This window comes from Mastomys coucha, unplaced genomic scaffold (genome assembly GCF_008632895.1).
Source record: "Mastomys coucha isolate ucsf_1 unplaced genomic scaffold, UCSF_Mcou_1 pScaffold16, whole genome shotgun sequence".
In the NCBI taxonomy this organism is placed as follows: Eukaryota; Metazoa; Chordata; class Mammalia; order Rodentia; family Muridae; genus Mastomys; species Mastomys coucha.
In genome coordinates, this window is record NW_022196898.1 from 24148779 (window position 1) to 24159212 (window position 10434).

Genomic DNA, 10434 nt, shown 5'->3' on the forward strand with positions numbered 1-10434 from the left:
AACAGTCTTCAAAGACCTTTCACATGGTCTGGCCCTGGAAATTGTGGAAGACCCAGAGAGAGAATGTAGGTTTTCATGGAACAAGTATGAGAGAGTTTCATGCTTGGGGTTGACAGGAGATAAAAGCTTTCTAGTAAAATCTTATTTCTGGCTCTGCCTTCTAATCTGGCAAAAGTCAGTAATCTCTGAGAGGGGAGGGTACTAGATTTTGAGAAATCCTTGCTAGTGTCCAGAGCTTCATGTGGACTTCCCCACCACTTCCTGTGCCCATCTGAACCTTCACCTACCCCAGAGATGACTTGGGCAACAGAATCTTGGATTAGAGACTACAAGAAAGAGAGTTAAATATCCTGACCAGGAACAAGAGGACCGTCTGTCTCCTCTGTCTGTCCATTGTTGGCTTGAGTTGCAGGAAGTCTTACTTGGGCAGATGAGTTCTTTTGTGCTGCCTGAGATGGTCAGATCTCATGAACTTTCGATTACATTCATCGCATTTCTGTGGTCAATATCTGGTACGGATCCATTTGTGTCGTCCAAGCTCATCAGAGTGGAAGAACTTCCATGTACAACCTTTCAAGTCACATACGTAGGACTTCTCACCTGTGTGTTAGCGTTGGTCACTCACTAGGTGAGAGCACTTGGTATAAGCTTTTCCACAGCTTTCATATGAGCAGACGTAATGCCTGAAACTGGGGACTGTCTACTGGTTGCCCCTCTTGAAGTACTGGAGCTCTCTGGCTCCTGTGGAGCAGGTGTGGGTTGCTCACATAAGAAAGGTTCTTCCTGGACATTTAACTGGGTCACAAGTGAATCTTGGAATTCTAAAGATAGCAATTGCTGGAACCTAGCTGGGAGCATCTCAGGATTGCAGGGATTTACAAAGTACAATAAAGGGGGTAACATCAGGGGTCCCAGTGGAAGCCAAGCCTGGGACCAATAATATCCCGTGTTTTAAAGAACCCATGGTGGCAGGTACTGTAGGGGGTACAGAATAAGGCAATGTTGGGGAACTGCTGTGGGCCATCACTGAGACTTACTTCAGGGGAAGTTGTACTTGGCAGGCCTTGAGATATCAGATTCTCCCTGAAGGAAATGGTCACTCCTAGAGTACGTGAACTTCTGACTGGCATCACATGGGATCACCTCCCAAGCGATCTCTGACAATAATTCTGGGAAGGTATAGGAGTCAGCTGGGAGGGGCACCTCGCACCATGCTCAGGGAGCTAATGAGCTGTGACTGCCATTCTCCTTCATTGCATCTGAATTCCTCAGCTGATGCCATACAGGGCCTCAACAAGTATTGATTGGCTGGTGGCTGATAAAATCGTCTGTTTCCAGAAGACACAGACATATCGACACTGGCGCCAACATCTCATTTTCCATGGGAGGCTGGTGCATAGCCTGCTGCTCATTGTCCTGCTCAACGTTGGCTGAGATCCAAGTTCAGAACAAACAGTCATAGGCATGGGTCCCAAAACAACTACACCTGCCATCTACTTCTTTTTATGCATTGTAGCTTTTACTATTCTTTCTTTTGTTCTGTACAGTTTATATTTTGATTAATATTGGCCAAGATAATTTTTTTCTGGTCGTATCTAGTTGGTATTCTGAACGTTTCTTGTATCTTGATTGAAATCTCCTCTTCAAGGTTAGGAAAATTTTCCTCAACAATTTTGTTAAAAATATTTTCTCTTTCTTTGACCTGTATTTCTTCCGCTTCCTTTATTCTAATTGTTCTTAGATTTGGTGTCTTTATAGTCTTCTAGATTTCTTGGATGTTTTATGCTAGGAACTTTATTAGATTTAACATTTTCTGTGACTGATATATCGTCCTTTCATCTTCAATGCCTGAGATTCTATTTTACATCTCTTGTATTCTATTATTGAGGCTTGAATTTGGGTTTCCTGTTTGATTTCCTGAACTTTTCACTTCGAGAGTGTCCTCATTTGAGGGTCTTCTTAATTCTACTTCCACTTTCAGGTTTTGAATCATTTCAAATATTTCCTTCCACTGTCTGTCTGTGTTTTCATACATTTCTTTAAGTGGTATAATCAGTTCCTTTTAGTGACCTCTATTATATCCACTAAGACTGTTTTCTAGGTTTTTGTTTCTGTTTCTGCTATGTTGACAGATTTATGCACTGCTGTGGTAGAGTTCCAAGCCTCTTATAGAGGCCTATTTTCCTGACTTCTTCACATTCTGTTTTCCTGCTGTTGTCTAGGTATCTGCTTTGAGAATTCTCTAATTCTATAGGTTAATAAGCTATTTTTCTTTGGATGTGGGAATGATGGTCACTTTGGTTTCTGTTGCCCTCTCTGGTCCTTTGGAGAGTATGGTTCCTTTTTCTTTCCTGGTAGGAAAGGCTTCTGGTATCCTGGTATGTGCTGCCACTCCAATTTCCATGTGAAACCTGTTTTTAGATATTGGGAGTTTGCACTTAGGAAAAAGGGCTGGTATACAAGATGGGGTCTGAGTGTGTCCACTTGAAAGCAAAAAGTAGGGTGTTCTACCAGAATTTGCTTAGTCTAGTTTAAATTGGGGGCAAGAGTAAGGAGAGGCCACAGTAGAAGATGCTTTTAAAAAGAAGTGTTTGCTACTGAGTAACTTAGTATGGGAGGGGATGATAATGTATGGTAAGACATAAAGGGATGGGGCGTGTGTTAAAGATATGCATTTGGCTTTTTTGGCTGGAACAGCCTGTGCATTCCCAGGCAATGCCTGTTGTGATAGAGGCTGCAATAAAGCAATGAATGGGCAGGGGGATTTGAACGGAAAGATCTGTGTGACTACTGGAGAAAGGAACAGAGAGCAAGAAGAATCCAAAGCAGGTGATCTGCTTCAGAACTAGGAGTGATACCACAGGAAGAACGGAGAGAAAGATGACGTTATGAAGCTAGCTTACCTATTGTCCCTGGCTGTGTTTCCTAGGGAATGCCTCCTAGAGTTGAGGACTGTGGTAAAGCAATAAATTGGGAGAGGAAAGTTAAGAGTGGAAAATCTTGTGTCCAACTGGAAGTGGGGTCCAGGAGTAGGAGAAAGGAGGCAGCATGTACCTTACTTCAAAGCAGTAGATGAGACTATGGATTGAACTTGGTTTTGCTGAAGAAGAGATGAAGATCTACTGTTAGCCTCCCTGCCTTCCTGAACAGCTTTGACCATGAAAAATGAGCAATGAAGATCTCCATGGCTGATACCTTTTCTACTGACAATTGTATTTGCAGAAAATGCTTTTAAGAGTAAGATTATTCTACTCCAATGACATGAATATTGAGAATCATTTCATCAAAATAAAGTTACTTAATAAATATGATATAATGTATAGGTCTATAACATGTATATATATGCATACACATTTGTGTGTCTATGCCTTTGTTTATATTCATAGCGGTAGGATTATAATCATGAAGCCTAGTAGTAACTATGTGCATCTCACTAATTTCTGAACCAAGTCTTCAGAATTATGTAATGCCTGAGCTAAGCTATAAGGCACTTCAGATGTATTCCTTTAACTTCAAGCTACTTTAATATATTCGATATTGAGCTTTCCTCCAGAGCATCATTGAGTTTGCAAACACAACCTTGCTCATACAGGTAAATATGAAGACTACATAGAGGCCAAAGAAAACATGTAATAAAAAATCTTCAGCCAGCTGGCAGCTACTATTTGCAAAATGATTAATAAAGAAAAAGCAAGTCCAAAACCTCAATTTATCTGCTTGTGCTGGAAAATTTTTCATCTTTTCCTTTGCTGTGAACTTCTTTACATAATTAACCAATCACAGGAGGCTTCTGGGAAAAGTGAAGAGGCTATTCACAACTCCTTTGAGTTCTCTCATAGGCAGTTTAAATTTAAGTGAGCATCTCACTATGTTGTCAGATTTACGAATGATTCTAGTTTTCAGTGTGTGACTTGTGTGACAGGCTGCTAGAAACAGAACACCATTTTACTTGGTGTTAGATGCAGAACAAAATCCATGAGCAAGGAACATCAGCTGTAAGAGATAACTGCAGCCTCGGGAGCTACTTTTAAAAAAAAAAAAAGGTTTTTAACATGATATTTCATAGAAATCAGAAAACAAGTATAGAAATGATATTTGCTGCTTCCCTCATTTTTACTGAACATAAGTGGACCAATTTTTCCAAGTCTTTTGCTGTTGAGCTGCAATTTGTCTCATCAGACATATATTTCTAACCTTTTCAGATTTAATTTATTATTGTTGTTTTTCACTTAATCACTTTGCATACCTCTCACTGCCCCCATCATGGTCACACCCTCCCACAATCCTTACCCCTTCCTTCCTTCTCTTCTCCTCTAAGCAGGTGGGGTCAACCCTGTGTATGTCCCCCACCCCCAGTGCACCTACAGGCACTTCAATTCTCTGCTAGGCTAGACTCTTTTTCTCTCACTTAGGACAGACAAGGCAACCCAGCTGTTAGACCATAACCCACATACAATCAACAGCTTTTGGGATATTCCCCACAGATTCTTTAGGACCTCTTGAAGATTAAGTTGCACATCTGCTATATATGAGTGGGGAGTTGTAGGTCCAGCTCATGTATGTTATTTGGTTGGTGATTCTGACTCTGAGAGCTCCAATGATCCATGTTAGTCGTCTGTGGTGGTCTTTTGGTGAAGTTTCTATCCCCTTCTGGGCCTGCAATCCTCCCTCTTATTCTTCCACAAGAGTCCGCAAGCTCCATCCACAGTTTGGCTGTGGGTATCTGTATCTGTCTGAGTCAGCTGCTTAAAAGTAGTTTTAGTTCCATACTTTGTCCTGCCTATTCAGTTATTAGTAACATCAGAGTATACTTACATCATTGTTTATTGTTTATTATATGTTGTTTCTTTTTCTACTTCAACTCTTGAGAGTACTTTTCTTTACAGATAACAGATTCCATTTTAGAAAATGTCTGAAATGTTCAAGAATACCTGGATAAAGAATAAATGAAGTTCATATACTAAGTAAAAGAAGATACCAGCAGAAATTGGATACAACTCTTCACTTGACAGTGGTGTTGAAACTGAGCAGTTACAATAACCCAGACTGCTGGGAGACTTTAGTAGACTACTATACCTTACTGGAGAGAAGGTAAAGGATCTCAAGATGCTCTAGGTTTACAGTTGTTCTTGAGGATCAGAAGATCCACACAGGCCCTGCCCACTGTGAGTTCTATACCTGTTAGTGAGTTAAATAAGTGACTAGGGCAGGGTTTCTCAGTGCTATATCAAGCAGAAGCCTCCCAGTTATACACCAGTCTATTCCAGTTATATAGCTGTCTCTAATTCTTCAACACAATTGAACTCATTGTTTCACTGAGGTTCACTAACGAGGGCTTGGGAGAAATTATTCCTTTGGTCTGCCAGTACCTATTCTAAGATGAATATTCATTTCTTTATACCTACCCAAGAGAAATATTATAGCATATGTTAATGATAAAATATTTTAATATATTTAATCATAGCATTCTTTGTAATATTATCAATTTTGAAATAACTTACAGAACTATCAAACCAAAGTTGATATTCTATTTGGTTTTATGGACCATTTATATTTACAAGAGAAAGCAAGTAGCTTTAAACTTCATGTATGGGAAAAATACAAGAATATATCTGTGAAGAAAGCAGTGTGAAGTCAAGCTTAGGTAACTCCTTCACCTTTCAAGTAATCAAAGTGAAGGCACTTGACACAAATAGAGAACCTGAAAATTAATTTTAAAAAATCCTATCTATAATTTCCTTTATGTATGGCCAAATAACTGTTCCATTTATACTATTTTTACACTTTATATTTAATGAATCAATTAATTATTAACTTAGGCATAGTAACTTGACATGGTTTCAATAAATAAACTATAACTGCCCACAGAGAGAAGTGTTTTCCAGATTGGCTTATGATAAGAAACTGTGACAAGAAGGTAATATTCCAGATTGGCTAATGATAAGAAACTGTGACAAGAAGGTAATATTTGGGGGTGGAGATTGAGTAAAAGAGAACTTTTCTAGATTTCATTAAGCCCTAAAGCAATGAAATAAAGAATACATTGATAAATATATTAAAAACAAGGCACCAGTGATAAGGGAATTGTTTATCATAGTCAAGCTCTCAACTATAGTATGGAAATGAGAATGAAATGAAATGATATATGATTTTCACACAAATGCATCATAGGCTGAGATAAATTCACAGGCCAATCCTAGATATAAATTAGTATCTTCTAGGGAGTAAAGGAGAAAGGAAAAATAGAGGGTGAGGTTACCAAAATACTTGAGCAGCATCAAACAAAATCAATTACACTTTTAACCATCTTCATGTTCATAGAATTTGAATGGAAACAAATCACTGTGTTAAAGCTATTATTACTGTTTTGCAGCAAGACCTCTAGAGCAGATGAACATGGAGTGTTAAATTAGGATCTCTGAGTTTACTTTAGTTTCTGGGTTATTTTGTTGTTGTTGTTTTTGCTTTTATTTTTTGTTTGTTTTGGGGTTTTGGAGTTTTTTTTGTATTTGTTTGGCTTTTGATCTTTTGGTTTTGTTTTTGGTTTGTCTGTGGTTTTTGTTTGTTTGTTTGTTTGTTTTTTGGTAGGGGGAAGAAACAAAGCATTGCTGCCTCCAGGTAGTGAAAGAAAGACCGTAGCTAGCAAACAAGACGATAAATAATCAAAGGTCACCATATGGAGTTAATATTATTATTCAAAACTATATCTGGTTAGGAGCTGTAACCAGCAGTAGAGTTCATGCATGGACAAAACTTTGGGTTACATTCCTCATACTGAAAAATCTAAACAAAGCTGAACAACAAAACAAGTATTTCTCTTTCATGACTCAAGAGATATTCACATTCATAAAAGAAAACCACTAGCTATTTCTAAAACAAATATTTTTACACACATATACAAATCAATTATTAAGTTGCTTTCATCACTTTTTAATTGTACAATATTCTTAAACCGCAGGTCTTATTGATCCTTGAACCACTAATCAAAAACTTGTCAACAACCCTGAATGAGAAATTTGCAAAATAGCTCAGCAAATAAAGGTACAACCCATTAAGTTTAACAAACAAAGTTTGCAATCCACCAGGTGGAAAGAAAAAAAAAATTCCTACAAACTGTCCTGTGACTCCCACACAGCATCACACACACGTGTATGCATACACAGCACCAACACAGAGTAAATGGATAAGTAAAATCAAGGTTATAAAGGAATTAAAACTACAATTCTTCATCATGTTCCAGGGTAGATCACATGCTTTTCCTGTGCATGGCCCAAGGTCTCCTTTATATCACATTAAATGAATAGAAGAAGTGATAACATCGTGATTCATTAATAATATGAAGAAATTCTTCAAGCGGGGCTCTAAACCAATATGTATCTTTGAGAATTTCCTGAAAAGGGAGATAATGTTAGAGTAAGTGAATACCAGCCCTGGGCCAGTTGTTTTGGCAGCTCTGAAGAGGAGGAACATGTAATTTAAGCATCTACCAAATATGCTACTATCACTACTGTTAGAATATAACATCAGCTGCACTGTGTCATGAGGAAGCCAGAGTTTTGACACCTACAGAGTGATAGGTGTCTTAGCTAGGTGTGAATTTGTTAATAATGAAGGTGTACTATTTTAACTTTAATAGAGTCTTGGTATATCACCTAGACTTTCATGGAAAATAGCCACATACTGCATGGTTTAAAGATCAGAAACACATTTATTCCCAGTTACAAAAATTAGAAGTTTAACATTAAGATGATATTGTAGTCTCTCTCCTAAGAGACCTATCATACTGATGCTACATGGTCCTGTTTTCCTACTATCCCCTCACATGACCATTGTTTCTGCTGTTTTCAGTGTAATGCTAGCTTTCTTAGTAGCTACATGTATATGTCATTTTGTTTTAGTTCTCATTTCAAAGACCTTATTGTCCAATGGTCACACTGGATAGAAAAGTTCCAACAATCATTGTGGTTGAAGTTTGCTTCTTCACCATGTACAAAAGATGTCAAAGTTATTGGTGGCTACACGTCTTCAAAAAGACAATCTGGCTTTGTCATTCAATAAAATAACTTGATAATTACTATTCAAGTCATACATTAAACAAAAGATCTTCCAGAACTTGAATAGCAGGCTGGTTTGTAATGATCAATTACAACAGTGTTTATTTTATTCTAATATATTATCTACTAAATTGTCTCAATCCACAGGGTCATACTATAAAATAGATTGTACTAAGAGACACTCTGAGTCTATAATCAGCTCTTCTCAATTCCAAAATATCATCTCCACTAATACATTGTAAAGTCATGTCAATAATACATTCAAATTATGAGTCTGTTAAAGTGTTTCAGCTACAATATTTGTTGTCAATATGGTTCATCATAAAACATTCATCTAGCAAATGCCTAGGGAATTTGCAAATGCATATGTGTCAAAATGTTAATTAATTAAAATGAATAAAATTCAGTAGATCTATTATTATCCATGCCTGGCAATTTAGGCAAAGAAAGAACTAGACCCTGTTCATACTGCGGCCTAATGAGTATAACAGTGAATTAATTAGTAACAATCACAAATGGATTGCAGTGGTTTAGACATGGCACTTATAAAGTCAGATTTCTGGGCATGATGGATTTGAACTTCAGATATGATGTTAGGAGGCCAGATTAATCATACAAGTTTAAAGTTGGGTTTCACATGCAATCCAGGGTTTACATGCTCAAGTGCATATCTTAGGATAAAACATAATACATAGTGAAGTCAGAAATAAGTTGAAGGAGCTGAAAAGGAGCTTCACAATAGAAATTGGTAAGTTAGCTGAAAAAATATTCACCTTCCTATTTTCCCCACAAGAGCAGAAACTTTACTCTTGGGATATACCTAATGAATTATCTCAGTTGCTAACCAAGACCATTTGGTATTACACTTTTTCTGTGTTTTGTTTATAGTTTTACTTCTTGAATTTAAATAGTACACAATATTCTACTTTTTCCACCCAAATGAGGAGAATCATTAGGAGACCCACAGGCTCCATCTTGATCCTTTCGATTGGTGAAAGTGGCAATAATGAGGAACTCCTAAAAGAAAAAGGTAATAAATAAGAAACTCTGGGTAGTGTTTCACTTGTTATTCCAGGCTTGCTCCTTCAGCTTGTTGAAGTGTCTTATTAATGAAGTCTAGATTGCAAGTCAATTGCCCTATGGAACAGTTATCCTAGCTCAATTCCATGGCTTAGCGAGTAAGAATAACTATGAGACATGCTGAAACATAGAAAAGAAAGCAGTTGAGAGAAGTGCAGTGGTAAAAAGCAGGTGATTGTTTCATTATTTACTCAACCAATCCAGGCAGATCCTTGCTTCTTGTAAATGGGTTCTAAGCCCTCATAAAATCGGCATCCTTTTGAAATAAGAGCATGAAAGTTCTAAACAAACCCTTGTTCACATCAACTTTAGAATAATAAGAGAAACAAGTACATAGTCACCTTATTATAAGAGAGTTTTCAAGCATCTCCAACTAGGAACTTTAGAATATTAACCCCTTATAATACTCAAAATATTTATTAAATAGGATAGATATGATGATGGAATTAGATTATTAACTTGATTGGACTGACATATTGCCCTGGATATTAGGAAAAGACAGCTCTCTATATATACAAGTAAGGTCATTTTAAAAAGTAAGTGTCTAACTTAATGAACAATTCAGTCCACTGTTGGATCCAAAATTTGAATAGACTGTTCATAACTAGTGAAAATAGGCAAAGTAGGGCTTGCTTGGAGGAGCTAGGTCACCTTGGGAAATAATGTTGGTGTTAGTTTTGTCTGTTCCCTTCCTCTTACTGCTCCACCTTTTATTTGCTGTAAAAGTAAGCTGCTCTATTCTTCCATGCCCTTCCTATCATAACTGACTGAACCCTAAGATATCATAACCTTCTATATTATCTTTCCTTTGTTAAAATTTTTATCAAGTATCAAGAAATGACTTCAAAAGCTCAGTTGATCAGGTGGCAGTCTATGATGTTCCTAATTGGCATATAGAATTGGATGTTATGATATTCTAAGAGAAATTAAAGAGTGAAAAAGTTAGAGCTTACTAGTAAATCTTCATTATATCATAGTGATACAGAAATCTGGAGGAATTCCAGTAAACTAGTGACCCCTAGCAGAATTAATTTACTCTTTAGAAATCCCAAATAAATACTACAGTTGGAAATGTGCCATTGTCTCTTTGAGCCTGAAACTCTCATTTCAATCTATTTTATCCACAGACAAGCAATTCATATCATTTAGTTCTCCCATGCTCAAGAGAATTAAGACCTTTCTTGAAAATTAAGGTGAAATCTCATGGTAGGAGTTCTTTTCAGAAGCGCTATACGATACCCCAAGATTCTGAGGACTTTTGAATTTATTTATGAAACAGGGAACATATTAAATACAGTGT

At 37.1% G+C, this 10434-nt stretch overlaps 1 pseudogene; it reads right to left on the bottom strand.

The window, feature by feature from the left end:
* Positions 1–359: 359 nt before the first annotated feature.
* Positions 360–4262, bottom strand: LOC116094374 (annotated as a pseudogene).
* Between the last annotated feature and the right edge of the window lie 6172 nt (positions 4263–10434).